Source organism: Rhinoderma darwinii, unplaced genomic scaffold (assembly GCF_050947455.1).
Source record: "Rhinoderma darwinii isolate aRhiDar2 unplaced genomic scaffold, aRhiDar2.hap1 Scaffold_1019, whole genome shotgun sequence".
Classification (NCBI taxonomy): domain Eukaryota; kingdom Metazoa; phylum Chordata; class Amphibia; order Anura; family Rhinodermatidae; genus Rhinoderma; species Rhinoderma darwinii.
This window is the reverse complement of record NW_027461900.1, coordinates 36,752-54,407: the sequence shown is the minus strand read 5'-3', so window position 1 is coordinate 54,407 and position 17,656 is coordinate 36,752. Positions and strand designations below refer to the sequence as shown.

At 47.8% G+C, this 17,656-nt stretch overlaps 12 non-coding genes across 12 annotated transcripts; all 12 read right to left on the bottom strand.

Annotated features, from left to right (window-relative positions):
• Positions 1 to 418: 418 nt before the first annotated feature.
• Positions 419 to 609, bottom strand: LOC142698302 (U2 spliceosomal RNA). The gene has a single exon (XR_012865789.1). It is a non-coding gene; the product is annotated as a U2 spliceosomal RNA (small nuclear RNA).
• A 1,280-nt stretch (positions 610 to 1,889) lies between these two features.
• On the bottom strand, positions 1,890 to 2,080 carry LOC142698301 (U2 spliceosomal RNA). The gene has a single exon (XR_012865788.1). It is a non-coding gene; the product is annotated as a U2 spliceosomal RNA (small nuclear RNA).
• A 1,284-nt stretch (positions 2,081 to 3,364) lies between these two features.
• Positions 3,365 to 3,555, bottom strand: LOC142698299 (U2 spliceosomal RNA). Its single transcript, XR_012865786.1, has one exon. It is a non-coding gene; the product is annotated as a U2 spliceosomal RNA (small nuclear RNA).
• A 1,285-nt stretch (positions 3,556 to 4,840) lies between these two features.
• On the bottom strand, positions 4,841 to 5,031 carry LOC142698296 (U2 spliceosomal RNA). The gene has a single exon (XR_012865785.1). It is a non-coding gene; the product is annotated as a U2 spliceosomal RNA (small nuclear RNA).
• A 1,304-nt stretch (positions 5,032 to 6,335) lies between these two features.
• On the bottom strand, positions 6,336 to 6,526 carry LOC142698295 (U2 spliceosomal RNA). Its single transcript, XR_012865784.1, has one exon. It is a non-coding gene; the product is annotated as a U2 spliceosomal RNA (small nuclear RNA).
• A 1,280-nt stretch (positions 6,527 to 7,806) lies between these two features.
• On the bottom strand, positions 7,807 to 7,997 carry LOC142698294 (U2 spliceosomal RNA). Its single transcript, XR_012865783.1, has one exon. It is a non-coding gene; the product is annotated as a U2 spliceosomal RNA (small nuclear RNA).
• Positions 7,998 to 9,289: 1,292 nt separating this feature from the next.
• Positions 9,290 to 9,480, bottom strand: LOC142698293 (U2 spliceosomal RNA). The gene has a single exon (XR_012865782.1). It is a non-coding gene; the product is annotated as a U2 spliceosomal RNA (small nuclear RNA).
• Positions 9,481 to 10,760: 1,280 nt separating this feature from the next.
• On the bottom strand, positions 10,761 to 10,951 carry LOC142698292 (U2 spliceosomal RNA). Its single transcript, XR_012865781.1, has one exon. It is a non-coding gene; the product is annotated as a U2 spliceosomal RNA (small nuclear RNA).
• A 1,312-nt stretch (positions 10,952 to 12,263) lies between these two features.
• Positions 12,264 to 12,454, bottom strand: LOC142698291 (U2 spliceosomal RNA). Its single transcript, XR_012865780.1, has one exon. It is a non-coding gene; the product is annotated as a U2 spliceosomal RNA (small nuclear RNA).
• A 1,288-nt stretch (positions 12,455 to 13,742) lies between these two features.
• On the bottom strand, positions 13,743 to 13,933 carry LOC142698290 (U2 spliceosomal RNA). The gene has a single exon (XR_012865779.1). It is a non-coding gene; the product is annotated as a U2 spliceosomal RNA (small nuclear RNA).
• A 1,304-nt stretch (positions 13,934 to 15,237) lies between these two features.
• LOC142698289 (U2 spliceosomal RNA) lies at positions 15,238 to 15,428 on the bottom strand. The gene has a single exon (XR_012865778.1). It is a non-coding gene; the product is annotated as a U2 spliceosomal RNA (small nuclear RNA).
• A 1,288-nt stretch (positions 15,429 to 16,716) lies between these two features.
• LOC142698288 (U2 spliceosomal RNA) lies at positions 16,717 to 16,907 on the bottom strand. Its single transcript, XR_012865777.1, has one exon. It is a non-coding gene; the product is annotated as a U2 spliceosomal RNA (small nuclear RNA).
• Positions 16,908 to 17,656: the final 749 nt, after the last annotated feature.

The window sequence follows — 17,656 nt, the reverse complement described above, 5'->3', positions numbered from 1 at the left end:
CGAGCGGGCGGGCTGCTTTATTGGCTGTTTGCTGTTCCCCTACTCCACTCCACTATTTGACTGTTGTGCTGCATCAATCAATCAATCAATCAATCAATCAATCAATCAATCAATCAATCAGTGGCTGGCTCAGGTGCAGCTCTTTAACTTACCTAAAAGGGAGGGCGGAGAGAAGACAAGGAAGGTGAATGAGGTGTTCCAATGTGAAATGCCGGAAACACAGAAACACAGACGACACACAACAAGAGGTGGCAATCTATTCATTAATTGCATTTAATCAATGAGCTCATTATCACTCATGCATTGTCCAACAGGTGTTGAAATAATGGGATTAAAAGGGGAGATCCCTTCAGAAAGACAGAAACAATAGCAAAGACAAAAAACACTTTTGGAATCTGCTTTTAGTCAACACATAAGGAAAGGGTGCACCGGTCCTGGAAATACTGCAATACCAGGTCAATGCGTGGAGTGGACAGAGCAAGCTCTATTTCCATCTCCCTGTTCTAAAAATCCATTTAATATATGGTCCCCAGATAGGGGACGTATCAGATATTAAACTGATAAGAACAGATACTACACTTGATCTTAGCCAAAAGGCCGAGAAGCGATAACCCGAACGGGCCGCGCGTTGCCCGAGCCTGCCCGATACTGCTGTTCAGCCCTTGCAGCGATTCAGCCTACTTCTAGGCAATTCCATGGGGCCCTGCAGGCTCACACACTCACAGCTACACGGGAGGTGAATAAAGGCCGGAGAGGAAGCCAGACAGGATTTGCTTCTTTTGCTTGCACCACAATGCAGTGCTGAAAGAGGAGGAATCTACATAAAAACGCCTTCCTGGCAACGCCCAAATGCCCTGCTGCCATGCAGATAAACACTGGCAGCGGCAGCAAGTGCATGCCCACAGCCACCCCTTGTTCCTTCACACCTTGTATCAGCTGTAATCCAGTCCAGTCCAGTGCTGCCTGCTGAGCAGCACTGACCAACACTGCCTGGGCCCAGGCTTTTATCTCTGAGGCCCCATTATGATGTCAGAAAGCTGGCTCTGGAATCCTGAGGGCTCCACTATGACACGTGCAAAGTTCCGTCTGAACTTTATATAAGACGGTGAGGCTCAGTCAGTCACTCAGTGTTGCCTGAGAGGGCAACACTGCAACAGCCGGCCGCCAGGCTGTCTTTTTTTTGCACAGCTAGTTGCCTCCAGGAGGCCACAAGAGGGAGACAAGGGACTGCAAAATGGAAAATAGGCATCCACCAACTTTACAGACAACTTCTCCTTGCTCCTACAACCTCCATCCTTGCACAGTTTGTTATTCTTCTAGGTAACATAGTAACAAATCCAAATTGCTGCTCTCTTTGTAGGCAAGCAAGGCTTTGTTGCAACTGCAATTCTTACTTCTTCTTGAAATGTAGGGACGACAGTACATTCCATCACATCCATCTAGTGTACACAGGTAGGTCCATTGTGGCGGGCAGGCGAGCGGGCGGGCTGCTTTATTGGCTGTTTGCTGTTCCCCTACTCCACTCCACTATTTGACTGTTGTGCTGCATCAATCAATCAATCAATCAATCAATCAATCAATCAATCAATCAGTGGCTGGCTCAGGTGCAGCTCTTTAACTTACCTAAAAGGGAGGGCGGAGAGAAGACAAGGAAGGTGAATGAGGTGTTCCAATGTGAAATGCCGGAAACACAGAAACACAGACGACACACAACAAGAGGTGGCAATCTATTCATTAATTGCATTTAATCAATGAGCTCATTATCACTCATGCATTGTCCAACAGGTGTTGAAATAATGGGATTAAAAGGGGAGATCCCTTCAGAAAGACAGAAACAATAGCAAAGACAAAAAACACTTTTGGAATCTGCTTTTAGTCAACACATAAGGAAAGGGTGCACCGGTCCTGGAAATACTGCAATACCAGGTCAATGCGTGGAGTGGACAGAGCAAGCTCTATTTCCATCTCCCTGTTCTAAAAATCCATTTAATATATGGTCCCCAGATAGGGGACGTATCAGATATTAAACTGATAAGAACAGATACTACACTTGATCTTAGCCAAAAGGCCGAGAAGCGATAACCCGAACGGGCCGCGCGTTGCCCGAGCCTGCCCGATACTGCTGTTCAGCCCTTGCAGCGATTCAGCCTACTTCTAGGCAATTCCATGGGGCCCTGCAGGCTCACACACTCACAGCTACACGGGAGGTGAATAAAGGCCGGAGAGGAAGCCAGACAGGATTTGCTTCTTTTGCTTGCACCACAATGCAGTGCTGAAAGAGGAGGAATCTACATAAAAACGCCTTCCTGGCAACGCCCAAATGCCCTGCTGCCATGCAGATAAACACTGGCAGCGGCAGCAAGTGCATGCCCACAGCCACCCCTTGTTCCTTCACACCTTGTATCAGCTGTAATCCAGTCCAGTCCAGTGCTGCCTGCTGAGCAGCACTGACCAACACTGCCTGGGCCCAGGCTTTTATCTCTGAGGCCCCATTATGATGTCAGAAAGCTGGCTCTGGAATCCTGAGGGCTCCACTATGACACGTGCAAAGTTCCGTCTGAACTTTATATAAGACGGTGAGGCTCAGTCAGTCACTCAGTGTTGCCTGAGAGGGCAACACTGCAACAGCCGGCCGCCAGGCTGTCTTTTTTTTGCACAGCTAGTTGCCTCCAGGAGGCCACAAGAGGGAGACAAGGGACTGCAAAATGGAAAATAGGCATCCACCAACTTTACAGACAACTTCTCCTTGCTCCTACAACCTCCATCCTTGCACAGTTTGTTATTCTTCTAGGTAACATAGTAACAAATCCAAATTGCTGCTCTCTTTGTAGGCAAGCAAGGCTTTGTTGCAACTGCAATTCTTACTTCTTCTTGAAATGTAGGGACGACAGTACATTCCATCACATCCATCTAGTGTACACAGGTAGGTCCATTGTGGCGGGCAGGCGAGCGGGCGGGCTGCTTTATTGGCTGTTTGCTGTTCCCCTACTCCACTCCACTATTTGACTGTTGTGCTGCATCAATCAATCAATCAATCAATCAATCAATCAATCAATCAATCAATCAGTGGCTGGCTCAGGTGCAGCTCTTTAACTTACCTAAAAGGGAGGGCGGAGAGAAGACAAGGAAGGTGAATGAGGTGTTCCAATGTGAAATGCCGGAAACACAGAAACACAGACGACACACAACAAGAGGTGGCAATCTATTCATTAATTGCATTTAATCAATGAGCTCATTATCACTCATGCATTGTCCAACAGGTGTTGAAATAATGGGATTAAAAGGGGAGATCCCTTCAGAAAGACAGAAACAATAGCAAAGACAAAAAACACTTTTGGAATCTGCTTTTAGTCAACACATAAGGAAAGGGTGCACCGGTCCTGGAAATACTGCAATACCAGGTCAATGCGTGGAGTGGACAGAGCAAGCTCTATTTCCATCTCCCTGTTCTAAAAATCCATTTAATATATGGTCCCCAGATAGGGGACGTATCAGATATTAAACTGATAAGAACAGATACTACACTTGATCTTAGCCAAAAGGCCGAGAAGCGATAACCCGAACGGGCCGCGCGTTGCCCGAGCCTGCCCGATACTGCTGTTCAGCCCTTGCAGCGATTCAGCCTACTTCTAGGCAATTCCATGGGGCCCTGCAGGCTCACACACTCACAGCTACACGGGAGGTGAATAAAGGCCGGAGAGGAAGCCAGACAGGATTTGCTTCTTTTGCTTGCACCACAATGCAGTGCTGAAAGAGGAGGAATCTACATAAAAACGCCTTCCTGGCAACGCCCAAATGCCCTGCTGCCATGCAGATAAACACTGGCAGCGGCAGCAAGTGCATGCCCACAGCCACCCCTTGTTCCTTCACACCTTGTATCAGCTGTAATCCAGTCCAGTCCAGTGCTGCCTGCTGAGCAGCACTGACCAACACTGCCTGGGCCCAGGCTTTTATCTCTGAGGCCCCATTATGATGTCAGAAAGCTGGCTCTGGAATCCTGAGGGCTCCACTATGACACGTGCAAAGTTCCGTCTGAACTTTATATAAGACGGTGAGGCTCAGTCAGTCACTCAGTGTTGCCTGAGAGGGCAACACTGCAACAGCCGGCCGCCAGGCTGTCTTTTTTTTGCACAGCTAGTTGCCTCCAGGAGGCCACAAGAGGGAGACAAGGGACTGCAAAATGGAAAATAGGCATCCACCAACTTTACAGACAACTTCTCCTTGCTCCTACAACCTCCATCCTTGCACAGTTTGTTATTCTTCTAGGTAACATAGTAACAAATCCAAATTGCTGCTCTCTTTGTAGGCAAGCAAGGCTTTGTTGCAACTGCAATTCTTACTTCTTCTTGAAATGTAGGGACGACAGTACATTCCATCACATCCATCTAGTGTACACAGGTAGGTCCATTGTGGCGGGCAGGCGAGCGGGCGGGCTGCTTTATTGGCTGTTTGCTGTTCCCCTACTCCACTCCACTATTTGACTGTTGTGCTGCAATCAATCAATCAATCAATCAATCAATCAATCAATCAATCAATCAATCAGTGGCTGGCTCAGGTGCAGCTCTTTAACTTACCTAAAAGGGAGGGCGGAGAGAAGACAAGGAAGGTGAATGAGGTGTTCCAATGTGAAATGCCGGAAACACAGAAACACAGACGACACACAACAAGAGGTGGCAATCTATTCATTAATTGCATTTAATCAATGAGCTCATTATCACTCATGCATTGTCCAACAGGTGTTGAAATAATGGGATTAAAAGGGGAGATCCCTTCAGAAAGACAGAAACAATAGCAAAGACAAAAAACACTTTTGGAATCTGCTTTTAGTCAACACATAAGGAAAGGGTGCACCGGTCCTGGAAATACTGCAATACCAGGTCAATGCGTGGAGTGGACAGAGCAAGCTCTATTTCCATCTCCCTGTTCTAAAAATCCATTTAATATATGGTCCCCAGATAGGGGACGTATCAGATATTAAACTGATAAGAACAGATACTACACTTGATCTTAGCCAAAAGGCCGAGAAGCGATAACCCGAACGGGCCGCGCGTTGCCCGAGCCTGCCCGATACTGCTGTTCAGCCCTTGCAGCGATTCAGCCTACTTCTAGGCAATTCCATGGGGCCCTGCAGGCTCACACACTCACAGCTACACGGGAGGTGAATAAAGGCCGGAGAGGAAGCCAGACAGGATTTGCTTCTTTTGCTTGCACCACAATGCAGTGCTGAAAGAGGAGGAATCTACATAAAAACGCCTTCCTAAGAGGAGGAATCTACATAAAAACGCCTTCCTGGCAACGCCCAAATGCCCTGCTGCCATGCAGATAAACACTGGCAGCGGCAGCAAGTGCATGCCCACAGCCACCCCTTGTTCCTTCACACCTTGTATCAGCTGTAATCCAGTCCAGTCCAGTGCTGCCTGCTGAGCAGCACTGACCAACACTGCCTGGGCCCAGGCTTTTATCTCTGAGGCCCCATTATGATGTCAGAAAGCTGGCTCTGGAATCCTGAGGGCTCCACTATGACACGTGCAAAGTTCCGTCTGAACTTTATATAAGACGGTGAGGCTCAGTCAGTCACTCAGTGTTGCCTGAGAGGGCAACACTGCAACAGCCGGCCGCCAGGCTGTCTTTTTTTTGCACAGCTAGTTGCCTCCAGGAGGCCACAAGAGGGAGACAAGGGACTGCAAAATGGAAAATAGGCATCCACCAACTTTACAGACAACTTCTCCTTGCTCCTACAACCTCCATCCTTGCACAGTTTGTTATTCTTCTAGGTAACATAGTAACAAATCCAAATTGCTGCTCTCTTTGTAGGCAAGCAAGGCTTTGTTGCAACTGCAATTCTTACTTCTTCTTGAAATGTAGGGACGACAGTACATTCCATCACATCCATCTAGTGTACACAGGTAGGTCCATTGTGGCGGGCAGGCGAGCGGGCGGGCTGCTTTATTGGCTGTTTGCTGTTCCCCTACTCCACTCCACTATTTGACTGTTGTGCTGCATCAATCAATCAATCAATCAATCAATCAATCAATCAGTGGCTGGCTCAGGTGCAGCTCTTTAACTTACCTAAAAGGGAGGGCGGAGAGAAGACAAGGAAGGTGAATGAGGTGTTCCAATGTGAAATGCCGGAAACACAGAAACACAGACGACACACAACAAGAGGTGGCAATCTATTCATTAATTGCATTTAATCAATGAGCTCATTATCACTCATGCATTGTCCAACAGGTGTTGAAATAATGGGATTAAAAGGGGAGATCCCTTCAGAAAGACAGAAACAATAGCAAAGACAAAAAACACTTTTGGAATCTGCTTTTAGTCAACACATAAGGAAAGGGTGCACCGGTCCTGGAAATACTGCAATACCAGGTCAATGCGTGGAGTGGACAGAGCAAGCTCTATTTCCATCTCCCTGTTCTAAAAATCCATTTAATATATGGTCCCCAGATAGGGGACGTATCAGATATTAAACTGATAAGAACAGATACTACACTTGATCTTAGCCAAAAGGCCGAGAAGCGATAACCCGAACGGGCCGCGCGTTGCCCGAGCCTGCCCGATACTGCTGTTCAGCCCTTGCAGCGATTCAGCCTACTTCTAGGCAATTCCATGGGGCCCTGCAGGCTCACACACTCACAGCTACACGGGAGGTGAATAAAGGCCGGAGAGGAAGCCAGACAGGATTTGCTTCTTTTGCTTGCACCACAATGCAGTGCTGAAAGAGGAGGAATCTACATAAAAACGCCTTCCTGGCAACGCCCAAATGCCCTGCTGCCATGCAGATAAACACTGGCAGCGGCAGCAAGTGCATGCCCACAGCCACCCCTTGTTCCTTCACACCTTGTATCAGCTGTAATCCAGTCCAGTCCAGTGCTGCCTGCTGAGCAGCACTGACCAACACTGCCTGGGCCCAGGCTTTTATCTCTGAGGCCCCATTATGATGTCAGAAAGCTGGCTCTGGAATCCTGAGGGCTCCACTATGACACGTGCAAAGTTCCGTCTGAACTTTATATAAGACGGTGAGGCTCAGTCAGTCACTCAGTGTTGCCTGAGAGGGCAACACTGCAACAGCCGGCCGCCAGGCTGTCTTTTTTTTGCACAGCTAGTTGCCTCCAGGAGGCCACAAGAGGGAGACAAGGGACTGCAAAATGGAAAATAGGCATCGACCAACTTTACAGACAACTTCTCCTTGCTCCTACAACCTCCATCCTTGCACAGTTTGTTATTCTTCTAGGTAACATAGTAACAAATCCAAATTGCTGCTCTCTTTGTAGGCAAGCAAGGCTTTGTTGCAACTGCAATTCTTACTTCTTCTTGAAATGTAGGGACGACAGTACATTCCATCACATCCATCTAGTGTACACAGGTAGGTCCATTGTGGCGGGCAGGCGAGCGGGCGGGCTGCTTTATTGGCTGTTTGCTGTTCCCCTACTCCACTCCACTATTTGACTGTTGTGCTGCATCAATCAATCAATCAATCAATCAATCAATCAATCAATCAATCAGTGGCTGGCTCAGGTGCAGCTCTTTAACTTACCTAAAAGGGAGGGCGGAGAGAAGACAAGGAAGGTGAATGAGGTGTTCCAATGTGAAATGCCGGAAACACAGAAACACAGACGACACACAACAAGAGGTGGCAATCTATTCATTAATTGCATTTAATCAATGAGCTCATTATCACTCATGCATTGTCCAACAGGTGTTGAAATAATGGGATTAAAAGGGGAGATCCCTTCAGAAAGACAGAAACAATAGCAAAGACAAAAAACACTTTTGGAATCTGCTTTTAGTCAACACATAAGGAAAGGGTGCACCGGTCCTGGAAATACTGCAATACCAGGTCAATGCGTGGAGTGGACAGAGCAAGCTCTATTTCCATCTCCCTGTTCTAAAAATCCATTTAATATATGGTCCCCAGATAGGGGACGTATCAGATATTAAACTGATAAGAACAGATACTACACTTGATCTTAGCCAAAAGGCCGAGAAGCGATAACCCGAACGGGCCGCGCGTTGCCCGAGCCTGCCCGATACTGCTGTTCAGCCCTTGCAGCGATTCAGCCTACTTCTAGGCAATTCCATGGGGCCCTGCAGGCTCACACACTCACAGCTACACGGGAGGTGAATAAAGGCCGGAGAGGAAGCCAGACAGGATTTGCTTCTTTTGCTTGCACCACAATGCAGTGCTGAAAGAGGAGGAATCTACATAAAAACGCCTTCCTGGCAACGCCCAAATGCCCTGCTGCCATGCAGATAAACACTGGCAGCGGCAGCAAGTGCATGCCCACAGCCACCCCTTGTTCCTTCACACCTTGTATCAGCTGTAATCCAGTCCAGTCCAGTGCTGCCTGCTGAGCAGCACTGACCAACACTGCCTGGGCCCAGGCTTTTATCTCTGAGGCCCCATTATGATGTCAGAAAGCTGGCTCTGGAATCCTGAGGGCTCCACTATGACACGTGCAAAGTTCCGTCTGAACTTTATATAAGACGGTGAGGCTCAGTCAGTCACTCAGTGTTGCCTGAGAGGGCAACACTGCAACAGCCGGCCGCCAGGCTGTCTTTTTTTTGCACAGCTAGTTGCCTCCAGGAGGCCACAAGAGGGAGACAAGGGACTGCAAAATGGAAAATAGGCATCCACCAACTTTACAGACAACTTCTCCTTGCTCCTACAACCTCCATCCTTGCACAGTTTGTTATTCTTCTAGGTAACATAGTAACAAATCCAAATTGCTGCTCTCTTTGTAGGCAAGCAAGGCTTTGTTGCAACTGCAATTCTTACTTCTTCTTGAAATGTAGGGACGACAGTACATTCCATCACATCCATCTAGTGTACACAGGTAGGTCCATTGTGGCGGGCAGGCGAGCGGGCGGGCTGCTTTATTGGCTGTTTGCTGTTCCCCTACTCCACTCCACTATTTGACTGTTGTGCTGCATCAATCAATCAATCAATCAATCAATCAATCAATCAATCAATCAATCAATCAATCAGTGGCTGGCTCAGGTGCAGCTCTTTAACTTACCTAAAAGGGAGGGCGGAGAGAAGACAAGGAAGGTGAATGAGGTGTTCCAATGTGAAATGCCGGAAACACAGAAACACAGACGACACACAACAAGAGGTGGCAATCTATTCATTAATTGCATTTAATCAATGAGCTCATTATCACTCATGCATTGTCCAACAGGTGTTGAAATAATGGGATTAAAAGGGGAGATCCCTTCAGAAAGACAGAAACAATAGCAAAGACAAAAAACACTTTTGGAATCTGCTTTTAGTCAACACATAAGGAAAGGGTGCACCGGTCCTGGAAATACTGCAATACCAGGTCAATGCGTGGAGTGGACAGAGCAAGCTCTATTTCCATCTCCCTGTTCTAAAAATCCATTTAATATATGGTCCCCAGATAGGGGACGTATCAGATATTAAACTGATAAGAACAGATACTACACTTGATCTTAGCCAAAAGGCCGAGAAGCGATAACCCGAACGGGCCGCGCGTTGCCCGAGCCTGCCCGATACTGCTGTTCAGCCCTTGCAGCGATTCAGCCTACTTCTAGGCAATTCCATGGGGCCCTGCAGGCTCACACACTCACAGCTACACGGGAGGTGAATAAAGGCCGGAGAGGAAGCCAGACAGGATTTGCTTCTTTTGCTTGCACCACAATGCAGTGCTGAAAGAGGAGGAATCTACATAAAAACGCCTTCCTGGCAACGCCCAAATGCCCTGCTGCCATGCAGATAAACACTGGCAGCGGCAGCAAGTGCATGCCCACAGCCACCCCTTGTTCCTTCACACCTTGTATCAGCTGTAATCCAGTCCAGTCCAGTGCTGCCTGCTGAGCAGCACTGACCAACACTGCCTGGGCCCAGGCTTTTATCTCTGAGGCCCCATTATGATGTCAGAAAGCTGGCTCTGGAATCCTGAGGGCTCCACTATGACACGTGCAAAGTTCCGTCTGAACTTTATATAAGACGGTGAGGCTCAGTCAGTCACTCAGTGTTGCCTGAGAGGGCAACACTGCAACAGCCGGCCGCCAGGCTGTCTTTTTTTTGCACAGCTAGTTGCCTCCAGGAGGCCACAAGAGGGAGACAAGGGACTGCAAAATGGAAAATAGGCATCCACCAACTTTACAGACAACTTCTCCTTGCTCCTACAACCTCCATCCTTGCACAGTTTGTTATTCTTCTAGGTAACATAGTAACAAATCCAAATTGCTGCTCTCTTTGTAGGCAAGCAAGGCTTTGTTGCAACTGCAATTCTTACTTCTTCTTGAAATGTAGGGACGACAGTACATTCCATCACATCCATCTAGTGTACACAGGTAGGTCCATTGTGGCGGGCAGGCGAGCGGGCGGGCTGCTTTATTGGCTGTTTGCTGTTCCCCTACTCCACTCCACTATTTGACTGTTGTGCTGCATCAATCAATCAATCAATCAATCAATCAATCAATCAATCAATCAGTGGCTGGCTCAGGTGCAGCTCTTTAACTTACCTAAAAGGGAGGGCGGAGAGAAGACAAGGAAGGTGAATGAGGTGTTCCAATGTGAAATGCCGGAAACACAGAAACACAGACGACACACAACAAGAGGTGGCAATCTATTCATTAATTGCATTTAATCAATGAGCTCATTATCACTCATGCATTGTCCAACAGGTGTTGAAATAATGGGATTAAAAGGGGAGATCCCTTCAGAAAGACAGAAACAATAGCAAAGACAAAAAACACTTTTGGAATCTGCTTTTAGTCAACACATAAGGAAAGGGTGCACCGGTCCTGGAAATACTGCAATACCAGGTCAATGCGTGGAGTGGACAGAGCAAGCTCTATTTCCATCTCCCTGTTCTAAAAATCCATTTAATATATGGTCCCCAGATAGGGGACGTATCAGATATTAAACTGATAAGAACAGATACTACACTTGATCTTAGCCAAAAGGCCGAGAAGCGATAACCCGAACGGGCCGCGCGTTGCCCGAGCCTGCCCGATACTGCTGTTCAGCCCTTGCAGCGATTCAGCCTACTTCTAGGCAATTCCATGGGGCCCTGCAGGCTCACACACTCACAGCTACACGGGAGGTGAATAAAGGCCGGAGAGGAAGCCAGACAGGATTTGCTTCTTTTGCTTGCACCACAATGCAGTGCTGAAAGAGGAGGAATCTACATAAAAACGCCTTCCTGGCAACGCCCAAATGCCCTGCTGCCATGCAGATAAACACTGGCAGCGGCAGCAAGTGCATGCCCACAGCCACCCCTTGTTCCTTCACACCTTGTATCAGCTGTAATCCAGTCCAGTCCAGTGCTGCCTGCTGAGCAGCACTGACCAACACTGCCTGGGCCCAGGCTTTTATCTCTGAGGCCCCATTATGATGTCAGAAAGCTGGCTCTGGAATCCTGAGGGCTCCACTATGACACGTGCAAAGTTCCGTCTGAACTTTATATAAGACGGTGAGGCTCAGTCAGTCACTCAGTGTTGCCTGAGAGGGCAACACTGCAACAGCCGGCCGCCAGGCTGTCTTTTTTTTGCACAGCTAGTTGCCTCCAGGAGGCCACAAGAGGGAGACAAGGGACTGCAAAATGGAAAATAGGCATCCACCAACTTTACAGACAACTTCTCCTTGCTCCTACAACCTCCATCCTTGCACAGTTTGTTATTCTTCTAGGTAACATAGTAACAAATCCAAATTGCTGCTCTCTTTGTAGGCAAGCAAGGCTTTGTTGCAACTGCAATTCTTACTTCTTCTTGAAATGTAGGGACGACAGTACATTCCATCACATCCATCTAGTGTACACAGGTAGGTCCATTGTGGCGGGCAGGCGAGCGGGCGGGCTGCTTTATTGGCTGTTTGCTGTTCCCCTACTCCACTCCACTATTTGACTGTTGTGCTGCATCAATCAATCAATCAATCAATCAATCAATCAATCAATCAATCAATCAATCAATCAATCAATCAATCAATCAATCAGTGGCTGGCTCAGGTGCAGCTCTTTAACTTACCTAAAAGGGAGGGCGGAGAGAAGACAAGGAAGGTGAATGAGGTGTTCCAATGTGAAATGCCGGAAACACAGAAACACAGACGACACACAACAAGAGGTGGCAATCTATTCATTAATTGCATTTAATCAATGAGCTCATTATCACTCATGCATTGTCCAACAGGTGTTGAAATAATGGGATTAAAAGGGGAGATCCCTTCAGAAAGACAGAAACAATAGCAAAGACAAAAAACACTTTTGGAATCTGCTTTTAGTCAACACATAAGGAAAGGGTGCACCGGTCCTGGAAATACTGCAATACCAGGTCAATGCGTGGAGTGGACAGAGCAAGCTCTATTTCCATCTCCCTGTTCTAAAAATCCATTTAATATATGGTCCCCAGATAGGGGACGTATCAGATATTAAACTGATAAGAACAGATACTACACTTGATCTTAGCCAAAAGGCCGAGAAGCGATAACCCGAACGGGCCGCGCGTTGCCCGAGCCTGCCCGATACTGCTGTTCAGCCCTTGCAGCGATTCAGCCTACTTCTAGGCAATTCCATGGGGCCCTGCAGGCTCACACACTCACAGCTACACGGGAGGTGAATAAAGGCCGGAGAGGAAGCCAGACAGGATTTGCTTCTTTTGCTTGCACCACAATGCAGTGCTGAAAGAGGAGGAATCTACATAAAAACGCCTTCCTGGCAACGCCCAAATGCCCTGCTGCCATGCAGATAAACACTGGCAGCGGCAGCAAGTGCATGCCCACAGCCACCCCTTGTTCCTTCACACCTTGTATCAGCTGTAATCCAGTCCAGTCCAGTGCTGCCTGCTGAGCAGCACTGACCAACACTGCCTGGGCCCAGGCTTTTATCTCTGAGGCCCCATTATGATGTCAGAAAGCTGGCTCTGGAATCCTGAGGGCTCCACTATGACACGTGCAAAGTTCCGTCTGAACTTTATATAAGACGGTGAGGCTCAGTCAGTCACTCAGTGTTGCCTGAGAGGGCAACACTGCAACAGCCGGCCGCCAGGCTGTCTTTTTTTTGCACAGCTAGTTGCCTCCAGGAGGCCACAAGAGGGAGACAAGGGACTGCAAAATGGAAAATAGGCATCCACCAACTTTACAGACAACTTCTCCTTGCTCCTACAACCTCCATCCTTGCACAGTTTGTTATTCTTCTAGGTAACATAGTAACAAATCCAAATTGCTGCTCTCTTTGTAGGCAAGCAAGGCTTTGTTGCAACTGCAATTCTTACTTCTTCTTGAAATGTAGGGACGACAGTACATTCCATCACATCCATCTAGTGTACACAGGTAGGTCCATTGTGGCGGGCAGGCGAGCGGGCGGGCTGCTTTATTGGCTGTTTGCTGTTCCCCTACTCCACTCCACTATTTGACTGTTGTGCTGCATCAATCAATCAATCAATCAATCAATCAATCAATCAATCAATCAATCAATCAGTGGCTGGCTCAGGTGCAGCTCTTTAACTTACCTAAAAGGGAGGGCGGAGAGAAGACAAGGAAGGTGAATGAGGTGTTCCAATGTGAAATGCCGGAAACACAGAAACACAGACGACACACAACAAGAGGTGGCAATCTATTCATTAATTGCATTTAATCAATGAGCTCATTATCACTCATGCATTGTCCAACAGGTGTTGAAATAATGGGATTAAAAGGGGAGATCCCTTCAGAAAGACAGAAACAATAGCAAAGACAAAAAACACTTTTGGAATCTGCTTTTAGTCAACACATAAGGAAAGGGTGCACCGGTCCTGGAAATACTGCAATACCAGGTCAATGCGTGGAGTGGACAGAGCAAGCTCTATTTCCATCTCCCTGTTCTAAAAATCCATTTAATATATGGTCCCCAGATAGGGGACGTATCAGATATTAAACTGATAAGAACAGATACTACACTTGATCTTAGCCAAAAGGCCGAGAAGCGATAACCCGAACGGGCCGCGCGTTGCCCGAGCCTGCCCGATACTGCTGTTCAGCCCTTGCAGCGATTCAGCCTACTTCTAGGCAATTCCATGGGGCCCTGCAGGCTCACACACTCACAGCTACACGGGAGGTGAATAAAGGCCGGAGAGGAAGCCAGACAGGATTTGCTTCTTTTGCTTGCACCACAATGCAGTGCTGAAAGAGGAGGAATCTACATAAAAACGCCTTCCTGGCAACGCCCAAATGCCCTGCTGCCATGCAGATAAACACTGGCAGCGGCAGCAAGTGCATGCCCACAGCCACCCCTTGTTCCTTCACACCTTGTATCAGCTGTAATCCAGTCCAGTCCAGTGCTGCCTGCTGAGCAGCACTGACCAACACTGCCTGGGCCCAGGCTTTTATCTCTGAGGCCCCATTATGATGTCAGAAAGCTGGCTCTGGAATCTTGAGGGCTCCACTATGACACGTGCAAAGTTCCGTCTGAACTTTATATAAGACGGTGAGGCTCAGTCAGTCACTCAGTGTTGCCTGAGAGGGCAACACTGCAACAGCCGGCCGCCAGGCTGTCTTTTTTTTGCACAGCTAGTTGCCTCCAGGAGGCCACAAGAGGGAGACAAGGGACTGCAAAATGGAAAATAGGCATCCACCAACTTTACAGACAACTTCTCCTTGCTCCTACAACCTCCATCCTTGCACAGTTTGTTATTCTTCTAGGTAACATAGTAACAAATCCAAATTGCTGCTCTCTTTGTAGGCAAGCAAGGCTTTGTTGCAACTGCAATTCTTACTTCTTCTTGAAATGTAGGGACGACAGTACATTCCATCACATCCATCTAGTGTACACAGGTAGGTCCATTGTGGCGGGCAGGCGAGCGGGCGGGCTGCTTTATTGGCTGTTTGCTGTTCCCCTACTCCACTCCACTATTTGACTGTTGTGCTGCATCAATCAATCAATCAATCAATCAATCAATCAATCAATCAATCAATCAATCAATCAATCAATCAATCAGTGGCTGGCTCAGGTGCAGCTCTTTAACTTACCTAAAAGGGAGGGCGGAGAGAAGACAAGGAAGGTGAATGAGGTGTTCCAATGTGAAATGCCGGAAACACAGAAACACAGACGACACACAACAAGAGGTGGCAATCTATTCATTAATTGCATTTAATCAATGAGCTCATTATCACTCATGCATTGTCCAACAGGTGTTGAAATAATGGGATTAAAAGGGGAGATCCCTTCAGAAAGACAGAAACAATAGCAAAGACAAAAAACACTTTTGGAATCTGCTTTTAGTCAACACATAAGGAAAGGGTGCACCGGTCCTGGAAATACTGCAATACCAGGTCAATGCGTGGAGTGGACAGAGCAAGCTCTATTTCCATCTCCCTGTTCTAAAAATCCATTTAATATATGGTCCCCAGATAGGGGACGTATCAGATATTAAACTGATAAGAACAGATACTACACTTGATCTTAGCCAAAAGGCCGAGAAGCGATAACCCGAACGGGCCGCGCGTTGCCCGAGCCTGCCCGATACTGCTGTTCAGCCCTTGCAGCGATTCAGCCTACTTCTAGGCAATTCCATGGGGCCCTGCAGGCTTACACACTCACAGCTACACGGGAGGTGAATAAAGGCCGGAGAGGAAGCCAGACAGGATTTGCTTCTTTTGCTTGCACCACAATGCAGTGCTGAAAGAGGAGGAATCTACATAAAAACGCCTTCCTGGCAACACCCAAATGCCCTGCTGCCATGCAGATAAACACTGGCAGCGGCAGCAAGTGCATGCCCACAGCCACCCCTTGTTCCTTCACACCTTGTATCAGCTGTAATCCAGTCCAGTCCAGTGCTGCCTGCTGAGCAGCACTGACCAACACTGCCTGGGCCCAGGCTTTTATCTCTGAGGCCCCATTATGATGTCAGAAAGCTGGCTCTGGAATCCTGAGGGCTCCACTATGACACGTGCAAAGTTCCGTCTGAACTTTATATAAGACGGTGAGGCTCAGTCAGTCACTCAGTGTTGCCTGAGAGGGCAACACTGCAACAGCCGGCCGCCAGGCTGTCTTTTTTTTGCACAGCTAGTTGCCTCCAGGAGGCCACAAGAGGGAGACAAGGGACTGCAAAATGGAAAATAGGCATCCACCAACTTTACAGACAACTTCTCCTTGCTCCTACAACCTCCATCCTTGCACAGTTTGTTATTCTTCTAGGTAACATAGTAACAAATCCAAATTGCTGCTCTCTTTGTAGGCAAGCAAGGCTTTGTTGCAACTGCAATTCTTACTTCTTCTTGAAATGTAGGGACGACAGTACATTCCATCACATCCATCTAGTGTACACAGGTAGGTCCATTGTGGCGGGCAGGCGAGCGGGCGGGCTGCTTTATTGGCTGTTTGCTGTTCCCCTACTCCACTCCACTATTTGACTGTTGTGCTGCATCAATCAATCAATCAATCAATCAATCAATCAATCAATCAATCAATCAATCAGTGGCTGGCTCAGGTGCAGCTCTTTAACTTACCTAAAAGGGAGGGCGGAGAGAAGACAAGGAAGGTGAATGAGGTGTTCCAATGTGAAATGCCGGAAACACAGAAACACAGACGACACACAACAAGAGGTGGCAATCTATTCATTAATTGCATTTAATCAATGAGCTCATTATCACTCATGCATTGTCCAACAGGTGTTGAAATAATGGGATTAAAAGGGGAGATCCCTTCAGAAAGACAGAAACAATAGCAAAGACAAAAAACACTTTTGGAATCTGCTTTTAGTCAACACATAAGGAAAGGGTGCACCGGTCCTGGAAATACTGCAATACCAGGTCAATGCGTGGAGTGGACAGAGCAAGCTCTATTTCCATCTCCCTGTTCTAAAAATCCATTTAATATATGGTCCCCAGATAGGGGACGTATCAGATATTAAACTGATAAGAACAGATACTACACTTGATCTTAGCCAAAAGGCCGAGAAGCGATAACCCGAACGGGCCGCGCGTTGCCCGAGCCTGCCCGATACTGCTGTTCAGCCCTTGCAGCGATTCAGCCTACTTCTAGGCAATTCCATGGGGCCCTGCAGGCTCACACACTCACAGCTACACGGGAGGTGAATAAAGGCCGGAGAGGAAGCCAGACAGGATTTGCTTCTTTTGCTTGCACCACAATGCAGTGCTGAAAGAGGAGGAATCTACATAAAAACGCCTTCCTGGCAACGCCCAAATGCCCTGCTGCCATGCAGATAAACACTGGCAGCGGCAGCAAGTGCATGCCCACAGCCACCCCTTGTTCCTTCACACCTTGTATCAGCTGTAATCCAGTCCAGTCCAGTGCTGCCTGCTGAGCAGCACTGACCAACACTGCCTGGGCCCAGGCTTTTATCTCTGAGGCCCCATTATGATGTCAGAAAGCTGGCTCTGGAATCCTGAGGGCTCCACTATGACACGTGCAAAGTTCCGTCTGAACTTTATATAAGACGGTGAGGCTCAGTCAGTCACTCAGTGTTGCCTGAGAGGGCAACACTGCAACAGCCGGCCGCCAGGCTGTCTTTTTTTTGCACAGCTAGTTGCCTCCAGGAGGCCACAAGAGGGAGACAAGGGACTGCAAAATGGAAAATAGGCATCCACCAACTTTACAGACAACTTCTCCTTGCTCCTACAACCTCCATCCTTGCACAGTTTGTTATTCTTCTAGGTAACATAGTAACAAATCCAAATTGCTGCTCTCTTTGT